Source organism: Mustela nigripes, chromosome 1 (assembly GCF_022355385.1).
Source record: "Mustela nigripes isolate SB6536 chromosome 1, MUSNIG.SB6536, whole genome shotgun sequence".
In the NCBI taxonomy this organism is placed as follows: domain Eukaryota; kingdom Metazoa; phylum Chordata; class Mammalia; order Carnivora; family Mustelidae; genus Mustela; species Mustela nigripes.
The window spans coordinates 142,612,183-142,628,757 of record NC_081557.1 but is presented as its reverse complement, the minus strand read 5'-3'; positions in this window follow the sequence as shown (position 1 = coordinate 142,628,757).

Here is a 16,575-nt window from a genome sequence, read left to right as displayed (position 1 = left end):
CAAAAATATCTCAATTGGATTTAGTGAATGATAGAAGGAGGCCTTTGGGATTTTTGAATTTGTGATAGCTTTACACAAAATTAGTACAGTGATGGAGAGTAACTAGCCCAAGCCTCCTGCACACCCATTGCAATAAATCATTTCATTTGGACCCAGCCCAAAATCAGACCACAGAGGAATGTTAGCCGCTGAACTGCCCCCCCCTTTTTTTAATACAAAGTGTCTCTGGGGTCAGGACCTACCAAGGAGGACTTCCATGGCTCCCTCACAGAATGTTTCAAATAGATATAATTAATTGCTAATGAATCAGATCTCTAGTGACAGAGGGCAAACAGTATTCTAGGGAGTTGGCAAGATTCTTGGATGGAGCAAGGAGACGCTCTCATGTAGGAATTAAGAAGGTCTGAATTATTCCAAGCTATCCCTTTCCCTTTCTATCATGAAACTTAGTTTCATACTAAGTTTCATACAACTCCATATAGAATGACTACAAAGTGCATTTTGTTGTGGGGTTATGCTAATTGTTGCTGATTCACATATATTTATTCATTCTTTCCTTGACTCTCATGATCACTTTATCAGATATTTAGTGCAAATACTATTCGTTTTACTTATAAAAAACCCTATAACGGGGGGCATCTGTGTGGCTCATTTGGTTAAGCATCTTGCCTTAGGCTCAGGTTTCGATCCAAGGTCCTGGAATCAAACCCAAAGCCCTGCATCCGGCTTCCTGCTGAGCCAAGAGTCTGCTTCTGCCCTTCCCTCCCCACTTGTGATTTCTTCTTCTCTCAAATAAATAAATTATCTTTAAAAAAAAAAAAAACCCTCATTAAAAGTATGGAGTGGAAAATCAAATGCACTTTTTTAAAAAATTAAAAATTAAAAAAATAAAAAGCCACCCAGGGAAATTATGCAACCTGCTTAATTAAGATTTCATAGATAGCAGTGGGAAACACTTGAACAACTATACACTTACTCTGCTAACCAGTCTTACCTTGCTAACCAGCAAGAGTTTTGACATGGCTATAGATTTACCTCCATTTTACACACTGAGATCTTTCTCAGCTTTTGCAAATCAAGGAGATGGCCATTCTCTTCAGGTTCACTCATATGACAAAGAAGTAGTTGTAAGGACTGAACTCTACAACCTCTTGTTTTTTTTCACCTATAAAGTGGGAATAATACCCGCCTACCCAAAGTACGGACGTTACTGTGGAAATCCAATATTAATTCCAAAATGTTCTGGTAGGTTACAAGGAGTTATAAAACTGGTTATTAGTAGTAGTACTACTAACTATCTTTCTCTAATTCATCTTAAAATAATTCAACATTTTCTGTGATGATTCAGAAAAGCAAATGATGGTACCTCCTCCTTTCTTGGCACCTTGGGCAACTTAGGTGATCTGGAAGCTCTTGGCAATACCGTTGTGCTCTGCCTGACAAGGACAGATCTTCTTGAATTTCTCTCATTGGTGTTCTCATAATCTCCCATATGCCAGGCAATAGAACCACGACTGTATTTTCCTTGCATATCCATAATCTCAGGTTTTGGTTGCCTGAAATTGGAACAAATTGGTTGGTTCTCAAATTCGAAAGATCTAGAAACAAGTCCATTAGTTTTCAGATAGTTGAGATTTGTCTGTTTCCCTCGATTTTTAGCTGTGTGGCTCGAGAAAGTTAGGGACCTGAGCCATCAGCCAGTATTCTAAGAAGTTTCCGGACTCTGCCTCCTCCAACAGATGTGCAGCTGTGGAGGCTCAGGAAACTACCTCCCAAGATAGATACTAATCTAAGAACCTTGTTGATGAATTCACCCCTGTATCATAACTGATCCTCCTTCATTCTCTTTCCCCATTGAGATCCTTATCTAGGTTCCAACATCCCTAAATTAGAATACTAAGTCCTGATTTCCCATTACAAAGGGCCAGCCCTGGGGAAAAGCGAAAGAAAAAGACCAAAGGAGAGAGGATTTGCCATCTCCTCTGGAAGTCTGTCGTTCTGAAGAATCTCTTAGAGCTTCTTGCCTTACCATCCATTTTCCTGAATGCTCAGAGCCTCTTGGTCACTACAAATTTCCCTTCCTAGCATCTGAGCTTTATGGGTTCCCAAGTTCTTTGGACAGTTTGCTTTACCCTTTGTTCATTTGAGAAGATAGGTGCCCTTACTGTATGCCCGGCACCCGACGAGGTGGTGGGGAGACAGCAATAATGGGCAGACAGCAAACAGGAAAGTCAAGTATTGGGGAAGCATCATGAAGGAAACTAAAGCCAGAAAAGGAATAGAAAATGCCAGTCATGCTGTTTTTGTGGGGGTGGGCTGAGGAGTAGGAGGCATCCCTCGAGCAGGGAGCTAGATGAGGGGAGGGAGCCCGCCGTTCTCACAGGGCCCCGGGGGTCGGGGACACTCCCTCCCACTCCCTAGAACCACAGATCCCTGCACTGGGCAGGAGCTGACCCAGTCGTTCTCCAGCAACCCTCCGCTGACACTCCATAGCCTTCAGAATGAAGTCCAAATTCCTTAGCACAGCACACAAGGGTGCGTGCTGCTGCTGTTTGTTTTTCATCTGTTTTCTTTTTTAAAATGGTTTGCCCACTTGGGCCTTTCTGGTCTGTACTCAGCGCCTCCCTCCTCCCAGACACCCACACAGCACTCCATTGTGCGCTCACCCGTCGCTCTGAGCTCTGAGGAAGTCAGGCTTTCAGACCCTCAGCCTCCTGCTCCAACTTTTCCTTTTGCTTGTAATTCCCTCCCTCCTCCTCCTCTCCTGACAAACTGCAGCCAAGGCTTTAAACCTCACCTTTTCTGGAAAGACTCCTTCCTTATTCCTGTTAGGTAGCATTTTTTTCCTCCTCTGATAGCACATTGCATTTGACTTCTTTTGTAGAAACTATCAGCGTCTGCTTTAATGTCTAGTGCAGCAGTCTCTCCCGCTCTGAACTCAGCGCTCCTTAAAGAGCCCAGAATGTCTCTTTCATCACAGGATCCCTAGTACTCATTACCTGGCCTGACTCACCGGGACTCTCAGCTTGTCTGTGACGGGAGGGAGGAAGGAGACCAAAGCTGAGTTCTGCTGAAGGTTCCTTCCCTCTTACTCTTTCCCACTTGCCTGCTTCTGCAGCCCCCCCCCCTTTATTTTTTTAAGGATTATTTTTTGTTTATTTGAAATAGAGCATGCAAGAGAACAAGAGAGAGAACCAGGAGCAGGGAGTAGAGGGAGAGGGAAAGGCGACTTCCCATAGAGCAAGGGAGTCCCAGCCTGGGACTGAATCCCAGGATTCCCGGCCGATCACCACCTGAGCCTAAGGCCAACGCTGAACCCATTAACTGAGCCGCCCAGGCACCCCTCCTGCAGCCTCTTCTTCCCTCCCACCACCAGCAGGTGTAAAGGAGCAGATCACAGTCTGGTTTGTCTGAGTGCTTTTATTTACAAACACATATTAATAGCTGGGAATAATTCCAAGAAAGTTTTAAGGACAAGAGAGCTAGTGAGTAAAATGTATGGGGGGAGTGTTGTTTATAGTTTATAATAGCTTGATGAATGATTCATAAGAGAATCATTTCATGCAAATGTGCCATATTTTCTATAAAAATAATGTATTACAACTGAAGGTAGTATTATACTATATATTGTCAACCAACTGGAATTTAAATAAAAGCTTGAAAAAAATTAACAAAAATAATGTATCACAGAAATAATTATACTGTACTAATAAAAAAGGAAAATCCTTGTATGCAGTTTTTTATAATCTTCTATTTTAATTTCAGAATATCCTATGTCCCTGAATCTTGAATTCCCAGGAACAATGGAAAGCTAAAAATTAGTTGCATTTCAATGAATTTAAAAGTCTTATAAAAATAATAGACACAGTAACTGTGGAGATTTACATACACCATATTGAACTTAAAACTGAGCCACAAAAGTTGAAAGAGGTAAATCCAGGAGCAGAAGGTTTAGCTCCAGAATGATTTGGGGCATAAATGCTAGGCCATCAGCAATGATTTGATGTTATACAAGCACACAGCAGCAAACACACACACCAAAATAGATAACAAAGATTGTTAGTGTAACAATCTTACTATTCTTATGTTAAGTAGACCCCTAAGAGTCAGATTCTTTTCTTTTTGAAACAATTTCAAGCTTATAGAAAAGTAGAAGCACATTACAAAAGCTTTTTTTTCCTGAACAGTTTGAAAGTATGACATGATACCCATCACCCAAATACTTGAGTGTGTTAATTTCTACAATAAGGACATTCTACATAACCTCAACATAACTAACACAATCTGAGAAGATCAACACAAGCAATAAAAGCAAAAACAAGTAAGTGGGACTACACCAAACTAATAAGCCTCTACATAACGGAAGAAATCATCAACAAAGTGAAAAGACAACCTACAGAATGGGAAAATTTATTTTCAGACCATATATCTGCAAAGGTGTTAATATCCCAAATATATATCCAACATAATTCCTACAACTCAATAGCAAACAAGAAATAATAATCCAATTTAAAAATGTGCAAAGGACCTGAATAAACGTCTTCTCAAAGATAGACGAATGGCCAAGAGGCACATGAGAAGCCTGTTCAACATCAGCAATCATTAGGGAAATGCAAATTAAAGCCACAGTGAGATATCACCTCATGCCTGTTAGAAGGGTCATCATCAAAAAGACAAAGATAATAAATGCTGGTGTGGATGTGGAGAAATGGGAACCCTTGTGCACTGTTGGTGAGAATGCAAATTGGGACAGCCACTATGGAAAGAGTATGGAAGTTCATAAAAAAATTAAAAATAGAACCACCATATGGTCTAGCAATTCCACTTCTGGGAATATATCCAAAGGAAACAAAAACACTAGCTCAGGAAGGTATCTGCTCTCCCAGTTTCACAGCAGCATTATTTGCAGTAGCCAAGACATGAAAACAACATTAATGTCCCTCAATGGATGGAGGAATAAAGAAGTTGTGAGATATATATATATGTATACACACACACACACACATATATACACAATGGAATATTCTTCAGCCATAAAAATGAGGAAATCCTACCATCTGTGACAACATGGAGGGGCCTTGAAGACATTACACTGGGTGAAATAAGTCAGACAAAGACAGACAAATAATGTTTGCTTCCACTTATATGTGGAATCTAAAAACAAAGACTACCAAACTCATAGAAAAAAAATAAATCAGACTTGTAAGCAGAGGTGGGAGTTGAGGGGAGGGGAAGTTGGAGGAATGCAGACAAAAGGTAGAAGCTTCCAGACACAAGATACGGAAGCACTAGGTGTGTCATGGCAGCATGATGACTACAGCTAACACAGCTGTGTTATGTATGGCAAAGTTGTTAAGAGAGTAAATCCTAAATGTTCTCTTCACAATGGAATTTGTTTTTCTTTCTTTTCTTTTGTATCCACATGAATTGATGGATTTTAACTACATTTACTTGGTAATCATTTCATAATATATGTAAATTGAACTATCGTGCTCTACATCTTGAACTTATGCAAGGAGGTATGTCAATAATTATTCCCCAATAAAACTTCAGGGAAAAGCAGAGGAAATCAGAAAATTAACGTGTTTGTATTATTATTACCTAATCCTTTCAGACACCATTCCAGTTTCCCAATAATGTCTGTTTTGCAAAAGGATCAATTTAAGAACCACACATTGCATTTGGTTTTCTCATCTTTTTAGTCTCCTTAAATCTAAAATCCTTTCCTAATCTTCCTGTGACTTTCACACAGCTTTGGTACTTTGGGAGAACACGGGCCAGTTATTTTGTAGATGTCCCTCTGTTTGGGTTTATCTTGTGTTTTCTCTTGATTAGATACAGGCCGCGCATCCTCAGGCAGAAATAACGCAGGACGGTGATGGTGTAAAATTACCTTTCCCATTCGTTATTGGTATTTTGTATTCAGAAATACTTCAGTATTTTGGTATTCAAAAATACTTTGAATTTATGTAAAAACTTTATCCCATGTCAAACATTCAATTAATTAATTAACATCAGGATGGACTCAGGATTTCCTGTTTTGTGCATTGGGCTATGATCCGTTCATAACATTCATTTTGATGCTCAGATTGTCCCAGATTCAGCTGGAGGGAGCTCTTTTAATCTCACTTCTGTGTCCTTTTGATTGCCCCCATCATTTTGGGGGCATTTCCTTACTTTTTAAAACGAAAAGATGTTCCAGGTTCATCTTTCCTTTCTCCAGTCCTGGAATAATCCATTTCTTGAAGGAACTCTGGTTCCTTTTAGTGGAAAATGGTATTGACAAACCAAGATCCAGGTGCTAGATATTCCTCTTAGTGTTGAGGTGTCACTGTCACACAACCTTCTCAGATAACATTACCCAGGATTCATTAGGGTGTGTGTTCTACTTTTTCCCTTTCCATATTTGTAGCTCTCTTCTCCTACAGTGAGAAACCTGATTCCCATTCTCTTTATGTATTTACTTATTTGACTGGTTTTCCTGTCGATAACCAGTGTCTCACTGCTACCACCACCTCCCTCTCCACTTTCTCCTCATGTTCTCCTCACCCCATTTAGGACCCAACACCCCAGTCCAGGATGCCCTCTTGCAGTCTTTCTCACCCTACTCTGAACTACCACAGTTTGTCTCATCATTTTTTGTTAAAAAATTAACAGTTCAAATAATATAATGTGTCAATTATGGAAATGAGATTTCTTTCCCCTCCCTAGAGCTTGATGTTGTTGCTATTTGTTGTTTTTGGTGGTTGTTTAATGACTTTCCTGGACTAATTGTCTAAATTTTGTCATGTGTACCTCCTGAATTTTTTGCTTGGTTAGCTTAGTGGTCCCCTAATGATTGGGTAGAAATTTCCTTAAATGTCTCAAATCAATATGTCTTCTTGCCTTTGTGTGTGTTGAGGCATACCTTCAGTGCTCTGGCAGGCTGTCGGAGGCAGGCCCCTGGCCAGGGCGGCCTCCGCCATTAAAAGATGGCGCTTGGCTAGTTGCCAGGTTAGGATTGCCTCGTGAGACTAAGCAGAACGCCCAAAGAGGAAGTAAACAGCATTGGTTGCTAGCGAAATTGTTCGTTTAGGTGCACAGCCTGATTCGCTCCCTCCTGTACCCTGCTCGCTGATTGGTCATGTAAGCGTATTTAAGTGTGTAGACTTGCGGAAATAAAGAGAAAGAGAAAGAGAGAGAGAGAAGAGAGAGAAGATGCATCCAAACCAGGGCGTCTTGTCGTCCTTGCGGGGTGAGGGCGATAGCAGGCAGCTTATAACTCCACTTTAGCCTTCATTTCCTACTTGCATAGAGTTTCAAGATTAGCCAAAGGCGAGAGATTAGCACCTTCTTAGGTTTTTCCTGAGCATGTGCACAGCATGGCACACGTTCATAGCCTTCTATATTTCCAAGAATATGTTGGAGCCTTTCAAATTCCCCTATGGATGTCTCATTGCCCAATTTTTCATTTTAAGATTTTTAATCCACTCCTTCTTTGCCCAACCGGTGTTGTCCCCTCAGGCAGCTGTGGTATTAAACAGTTACAGCTGATGATTTTTGACTGATGATTTTGAATCCCCATAAGATAGAGCTGTTCACACAGAATCAGGTCAAATAATGACAAGCCCTAAGAATGGGCTTTTTCCAGGGATTTGCAAGATGGATCAAATGTGACATTTCTCTGAGTATGACACTTTTCAAGGAGCTTCAAACCCATGGTTCTCTTCCAGTGACTAATAGGCTGCTTGTTTTCTTGTTTTCACAGCTAGTATGGTTGTGAGGCTATTGGGTTTTTCAAGGCAACCATGGAGCTGGCAAAAAAGGGTGGGAATAGAGCAATTTATTTTTTGTATTTTTTATTAAGGTTTTAATGTGATTCAACTATACTTAACATACAGTGTTCTCTTAGTTTCAGAGTACAATATAGGGATTAAACAATTATATACATTACTTGGTGTGGTTATAAGTATACTCTTTAATCCCCATCACCTATTTCCCCTATCCCCGACCCACTTGGTTACCAAGTGGTAACCATCAGTTTGTTCTCTATAATTAAGAGTCTGGGAAAAAAAAAAAAAAAAAGAAAAACTTCCAGTGCTTTGAAAAAAAAATAGGCAGTTTTGATAATTTTTGCCATTGGTCTTATTTCTTCTTGGAGGAACAGATTTTTGGAGGTACTTACTGCACCATTCCCAAAGTGCTTCCTGAACTAAATCATTTTAAAGTAAAATGGAGACTCACTATTTAAGGAGGAATTGCCTGTGTCTTCTGTTTCCATTTCTTCATTTGCACCTCCTCCATACACTGCATTCCGTTTTGTGTTGCCATTACTTCATTGTGATGATTCTCACTTCAGCCAACAGCAACCTCCTTTCCATCTGCCAGATCAAATCATCTCTTTTCAGACTTTCTAGTATGACTTCCCAGAAGCTTTTGCAATTGTTGACATTATCCTCCTCCCACTTTTCCACTTGGGCTTCAGGAGCTCTTCTCTTTATGTCTCTCCTCCTCTTATATCACCTCATCTACATTTCCTTTAGAAGAATCTCTTATTCTTTTTGCTCCTTTATCATTGGTATTCTCCCAGAATTCCATCCTTGAATCTCATCTCTTGGTATACTACCACCCATTTCCAAACCAGGAAATGGCATTTATATCCAGGGACCCAATCAACATCAATACACTCATGTTTGAAATTTCTGCTTTCCCCTCTATAACTTAAACAGAAATTCCAAGCTCCTTTCTGATCATAGCGCCAGGATATCTCATAGCTAGTAATAATTTCTTGCATTCGTTAAGATATATAAGCTTCCAGACACTATGCTAGTTGCTTGAGATGTATTACTGCTAATCTTCATAATAATTCCATATGGTAGATACCATTTTCTGCTTTTATACATCTGAGGTTAGATTGATTAAGTAATTTATCCAGGATCAAACAGTTAAAAGCTGTAGAGCTGGGACTTGCACTCAAGAGTTGTTGGATTCTAAACTTATGTGATCTCATCTGTAAAATGGGGATATTATTAAAATACTACCCTTTATGAGAGTTAAATGAGTTAATACTTATAAAGCACTGAAAATAGTATCTGGCCCATGGTAAAAATTCAATAATGTGTTGGCCATTTATTGTTTCTCAATTTATCTCCCCATTTCCTATCTCCCTCAAATACCCTCTCCTTCCTGTATTTCTGTTTATGACTTAACCAAATACCCAGCCACGCAGAAGAGACCATCAGAATTGCGTTTGATTTCCCATCTCCTCCATTCCTCCACATTTAATTGGTTGCCAAATGAGTCTTTCTCTAAATCATCTTGTTGTTCCCACCTCTATCATTCTGGCTCCCTTCATTGTGATGGTGACAATATCACTTAACTTGTTTTCTGTTCCTCGGGCTCCCCTTTCTCTGCTCGTCCATTCAGCAGTTTTCTACACCCCTTATGTGCCAGGTATCCTTTCTAACACACAGATTTGATTATATAACTTCCTTACTTAAAAACATAAAAACAACAGTTGTTGCCTACAGAATTAAGCACAAAAATCTTTAGCATGGAATTTGCAATAGTACACAATCTGGACCCTGTGCTGCAATTCCAGTATTGCCTCCCACCACACCCCTAAACCAGTACCCTGTTTGAGCTACACCAGACTCCTAGTCATTTCCTCAGCACATGGTAAGGGTTCACTCCTCCATGCCTTTGCTTATACGATTCCTTCTGGCTGGGTGTTCCTTCCCCAGCTCTAGTTCTACGCCCTCCTTTTCATTTCCCAAGCAGCCTTCATAATGTAGCTGGTGTTACCTCTCCTACAAAGCTTTCCTGAATAGCAGCCTGACCTTCCACAGTGGGCCGCAGTCATGCCCTCCTTTGTTCCCCGTACTACTGTTACTGTGTTGTTCATACCAATTATACTTGGTGTCATCGTGGTGACTCTCAGTAAATCTGTAAGTAAAGCGAAGGAACTGTTTCCTACTTTTTTGTGTTTTCAATGTCTAGCAGAGTTCCTGACACAGAACATGTTTTCCGTCAGTTTTGGTTGCTTCAATAAAGACAGTTTAAAAAAAAAATGCTTTGTCATCTTCTCCAGCGAGAGGGTCTATGATGGTACATGATAGAAGGTTTGGTGTGAGGTGGAATTGATTTAAATTCATACTCTCCCTGTTGCTGTTTGAATTTTTTAAACCGCAAGCGTGTTTTATTTTTATAATAAAACATGTCTGAGTTTTCCTTAAAAATTGTTGGTTACTTGGAAGATGACCAAAATTGTCCTCACAGCCTGGGCAGCATAGAAATGGGCTGAGAAGATAAAACAGACTTTAGCGCTAAGTTAGGAAGTGACTGGCTGGGCCTCGCTTATGTAACTGTCTAAAACTGAGGGGACAAACAACTCTCATTTAGACTCTTCTGCCAGAGAAAATACTCTGGAGAGCTGAGGACAGGGTTCTTCTAGGGGTAGGGCTCTGCTTGGTCTTCGGGGTTCCCGCCTTTTTGTGACTAGAGTTGGACCCATAGGAGGCTCTAGGGCAGCCACTTTGATTCATGACTGAACAAGTCAATGAAGTCTCAGTATGTTGGCGAAATAACCAGCCTGAATTAATATGTTTACTTAAACGGATCAAAATAACTGGTTACTCTGGATATTGACCACCCAGCATCGGTCTTGCCCAAAAGTGAAGCTTTTTCCACTATTTGGACATCTTTTGGATTCCCTTTGGTTGGCTAAAAATAGTGCTAATAAGTGGTAAAATTACAGTCTTCTGGATTCCACAGTTAAGGAAACAAATTACTAACTGTTTAGGTTCCAGTGAGTCAGTCTGGTTGCCTAATATAGACCCAGAAAACAGTTACTCACTTGAGTTTCAAATAGAGAAATATGTGGAAGCGTCCCTTGAGGGCCTCAGTATTTTCTGTGTAGTGTCACAGGGATGGAACAGTGCCTCTCTAGCCTGTGAGGAGACTGGTACTGTATCTGGTCACCATATATGGTGACTGAATGACCATATATTGTCAGCATCTAGGGTGACGACCTATGTTCTCAGCACATTAGTTACCTTAAGTATTTGCTTTCTCACAGGGCCATTGATTTCTGCTCTTTCCATTTCCAGAAGTACTCAAAAACCATTGATGGCACATGGAAATTTTTGAGAAACACATTTAGAAACCATTTGGCAGGATCTCTGCTTTCTGGGAGACTAAGCCTTCTCTCCCTGTTATTTTCTCTTTGGAACATTCACAAGAAAATACGACCCCTGTTTTTGAAAGATCTTTCTGAATTTATGGTGTCATCTACACCTAAAGTCGGAACCTGCCAAGAAATTACCATTAGGCCTTTAAAGATGTTTTTAATTGTATTTTTCCTTTTTTGAATTGGCCTTCTACATAGATGGAGTGGGTGTTCCTGCTGACATAGGCAGCCACATATGTCGTGTGATTTCAGAGACACCAGCTGCCCGAGAAAATACTCCCTTCGACCCTCCCTTGCTGTTTCCTTTTATTCCACAACCAGAGACCAGGCTTCCAGTGCACACGGTTGGGGAGAGGCACTATAAAGCATTTTACCTGGCCCTTCTAGAGAGAATGTGTCTCGAAGGGGCAGTACCACAAAGGAGGAGCTGAAGAAATTGGGGTGCCCCAGGTCAGCTTTAGCCATATCCTTGTTTAGTTAAGTCCAACCTTATTTCTTACACATTGATTTTCCTTCTCTCCCTGGTCCTATAGAATCATGCACAATGATGTTGTGTCTTATTTCCAAAAGACCTAATCTTAATCCTCTGGATTAAAATGTATTTGATCCTAGATCAACAAATGTCATAGAGCTGATTAAAAACATGACATTTTCTGGGTAGTTCATATTTGAACAAACAAAATGAGTGTGCAATTATATTTAACAATTATTAGTAGAGAAAAATTTAATGCTAATAGAATTTATACTAGGTTAGTTTTTGCCCAACAGATTCTTACTGAGTGGAAAGAAAAAGAGGCTAATGAAAGAAGCTAATTTTTAGTAATTCATAGCCAAAGGAGCTTATAGAGATTTAGCTGGAAGGCATATGCCATGTCTACTTGCTTAATGTTCTGTCTTCTGGATACTAGGAAAACTGAACAGGCTACCTCTGAGTTGTAACTTAATCTTTTTAAGATAAAAGTCCAAAATAATATTCAACTGAATGATCAGGACAATTTGAGGTAATTTATAGCACTGACGATCCAGAGCTCTCTATCTGTTAATCCTGTCTTTAGACAACTAGAGTCTTAGCTAGAATTTTTTGACCAAATACCTAGTATGTATTTCACAATGTAGCAGTTTCTCCGGGAGACCATACAGAAAGCTGATAGTCTATGTAAAATGGACACATGGCAAAAGGACATTAGTATATGAATAAACAATTGCTTATTTACGGCTGTGCCTGTGAATGAATGAAATGGTTACTGAGAGGTTATTTGATTATAATAAAATGAAGTTACCATTCATGAGGAAATGTAGAACCATTTTTATATTTGTTTGAATCTTTTATACTTGCCAAAATGCCTATGATCAGTCTTATGTCATTAACAATTCAAAACTAAACTTCTTAAATGGGTTTGCTTATCTATGGGCACAAACTGTTTTGCTAAAGTAGGTAGCGTTATTTAAATTCATAAACAAAATGTGTGTAATTCACATTAGTATGAAACATATACTATCTCAAGGATAAAAATGAAATTGCTTCTCAAAGAAGTGTTTGGGAAAACACAAGAGAAGTCTTCCCAAACTGCCAGCGTATTTCCAACACAAGTTTATTGCTTAAAAGCTATTTTTAAAAGACCAAAAGAGATCGCTAACTATAAGAATATTTTTCTTTTAAGTAGAAAAAGCCCACTCTCAGACTTTCTTCTCGAAGGAGAGCATCAAAGACTTGTGCAGTTCTGTAAAATTACACACACCATATGCTTCAGACCTCAGATTGCGATTGTTTGGTTTGATTTATTGTTTTATTTCATAGGAAACACAACTGCTTTATTCAAAAAGCTTGTTAAATATTCTACCACTATATTGAAGTAAAGAATTAATTGAAACAAGAAAGATTTCGCATTACCCTAAATGAACACTTTTTCATGGCTTTGCCAGATTGTCTTCTTCGAGCTCCAGAATGTGAGAAATGCTGTCCTTGCCACAGTGATGTCACCAGCACGTTGCTGGTTGCCCTTATGGGGCCCAGCTGGGCTTCCCGTTCCACGGGTTATGCAATCAAAATCAAACATGTTGTCTTCCTGTGCAGAAAAATGTCCTCCAAAAGGTTCCTGTTGCCAAGAGTGTGTCCACGGTGTAGAAATACACAGAGGTGTTTATTGACTCCCATTCTGGATTTTCAAATGATTTATATGAAGTGACTATTTCTCATACACATGGCCTCAGAGGCAGCTGTCCAAAATCTTACCAGAAATGCAGCATATTGGATTGATGAGGGTCACCTCTTAGGAATGTTAAATATAATTCCTAGTGCTACAGATATGAGAGATTTTATATAAGACATTCAGGAAATTCTGCCAATTTCAGCAGCTAAGGACCTCTGAAATATCAAGTTCAAGGTTTCTCTTTGTGCTTTCCTGGGCATCCCTTACTTGTTTGTGGGCGGATCAGAGAACGACAAAGGAGAACAACATATATTTCAGCGGCTTGGAGGCCATCCGGGTGAGGGTCAGTTGGGAGACTGCAACAGTATTGACTCAATCTCGTTTTGGACAAGTTTTATCTATCCAGATGGTGAATCTTGACCTTCATTAACTAAGGATAAAGTTGATACAATTTCTTTTTAGTTACTTTGGAGATTTGAATATATTATACACAAAAATAGACAAAAGACTTTAAAGAAACCTGGGTACCCATCACCCAATTTCAAACCTTTTCAATTGGTAGCCAATCTTATTTCATCTCTATCCTACTTATTAACCTTCTTAAGTCATTAAGATTAATAAGATTAATCTTCCCTCTCCAAACGACCTATATTTATGACTCTCAAAAATTTAAAAACTGTTTTTCTTTAGCATAATCACAATGACATTATTTCTCTGGAAAATTTAACAATTTTACCATTATTCAGCATTTAAAATCTTAGTTGCCTCATAAACGCTATATTTTTGATAGTTTGTTAGAAAGAGAATCCAAATAAGCTTCGCACCTTGCAATCGGTTGATCAATCTTTTGAGTTTCTTTTCATTCATAGGTTCTGTTTCATCTCTTAGCTCCTCCTCCAGCTTTTCCCCTTTCCCAGCATCCTCTTCTCTTTCCTTTTCTTTCTTGCTATTTATTTGTTGAAAAAACTGGGCCATTTGTCCTATAAAACTGCGCACAGTATGAACTATAGTCATGTTTTCCATTTCCTTCTCCAGATCCAGAATCAACCAATTCTCCACAAGCCCCAATTCCTTTTAGTGGAAAAGTTATTTGAAGAGTAGAATCTGAGGGGCCTGGCTGGCTCAGTTGGTAGGGCATGCAGCATGCTAAGATTGATCTCAGCATCATGAGTTCAAGCCCCACACTGGGTATAAAACTTACTCAAAGATAGACAGACAGAAAGCAGAATCTGAGTAGTAGAGGAGTTCACAGCTACTGAGTTCCTTCCTATGTCTAGGCCTTCAGAGTGGATAGAGCTAGGAAACAATGTCTGTAAATACATACATATATGTGTGTGTATATATATGTATATATGTATGTATATATGTGTGTATGTGTGTGTGTGTGTGTGTGTGTGTGTGTGTGTATCTTCCACTCACATTCAGGGGCTGTTTTTCAGCTCCTTTATCTTAACATCTGTATTTCCCTTCTCCCACTCCAGGAATCCTGGTACTCAACCAAACCAGGAATGATTGAGTAAGAACATCACATTCTTGCTCATTTGCTTTATCCCACAGTACACCTACAACAGAGTCAGAGTAACACCACTAACACTTCCACCAAGCGTTTTGCAGTTCTTTTTGTTCTTGGAGTATACCCCACCAGATATTTGTATTCAAATGACTGTGCTTTAAAGTCTCATGGAATATTCCCTCTTTGTAGGTTAAACCATCAACTGGCTACACGTCTAGTTTTTTTTAAGATTTTTAATTTAAATTATTTTATAAATGAAAGGTAAGATATATATCTTACCTGTAAGATATGCACATGATTCCAAAGTCAAACCACGTATTGTTTTCCTATTCTTCTCTTGATACCATACACATGTGACCTCCAACAAAAAGGGTTGGATGGTGTCATGGTAGATTTGTGGGAGGAGATGAAGCCTCAGTCACGTCCTACTAAACAGCTGCAAAGAGTGAATTAGATTCTGGGAAAAACTGTCTTAAGGCCTTCGCTCGGCTCAGTGAAGAAAACATTTGTTCTGTCACCCACCATGTAATTCATCTTTGAATTTTAATGAGTTAGCCTTTAGGCTGCTAGACGGAAAACAAGCTGCAGCATTCTGTGAAGTCCTGCCGTCTTTATGCATTGCTATAGAAGCCAGAAATGAAAAGTTTTTGTCAAATATGTGGTAATGTGCTCCAAGGTAATGTGTCTGAATAGGTGAAGCTCCCTCTCTGAAGTGATAGCAATCCCGCTACAGCAGTTCTAGAAGCTAACTCCTAACCATCCTTCAAGGTCAGGGGATCTTATGGAGCCTTTCTGGCCCTCCCACAGAGTTTTGTTTCTCAGTTACATATTTTCCTTGTACCTCCTAACATACTCCCTATTGTAAAAGGCATGACACTTCGTTGTTATACTTTCTCAAGTTTCTAAACACAGCACCAGACCTAGCCAGGCACGAATAGGTAATCAATAAATATTCATTCAATATTTCTATCACTGCATCCTAATATACTCTAGTGTAATTATCTGTTGATGTGTTTCTTCTTCCCATATGATAATTTTTTGAGGGCAGGAATTGTCTTGTTTCCTTGGTATTACACTTGCCCATAGGTTAACTGGCACAATGAATAGGGGTGATACTATTGAAATTGAATTAGAATTCTTGAGTATAAACACAAGACGCTCTTGAGGATTGTAAGTATGAGGCAACATTAAAAGACAAAGCCATGAAAAACACACTCATAAATTTTCAACTGTGGCTTAATGCTACAGCCTGACATCTGTACCCTCAGACTATATGAACATAATATGAATGTTCCTATACATTTTATTCTATAGTATTTCACTTTTTTTTTAATAAGATTTTATCTATTTATTTGACAGAAAGACAGCGAGAGAGGGAATACAAGCAGGGGGAGTGTTAGAGGGAGAAACAGGTCCCCCGCTCAGCAGACAGCCCAATGCAGTGTTCAGTCCCAGGACCCCAGGATCATGACCTGAGCTGAAGGCAGATGCTCAATGACTGAGCCACCCAGGAGCCCCTATTTCACTTCTAAAATAGTTAATTTTTAGTTCATCTGGAATTTATCTTATTGTATGTTATGAGATATAGGTGTAATTTTATTTTTTCTAAAAGTTGAGCCAGTTGCCCCAACTCCAGTTTTTCTTGGGTCTTGTGTCAAGGTGAATAACTCTTCCCTGGGACATTGGATATCCTTGCTGATGTAGACCTGCTGTCTCCAACCTTAGGTGAGTACTACAGAGCAGCA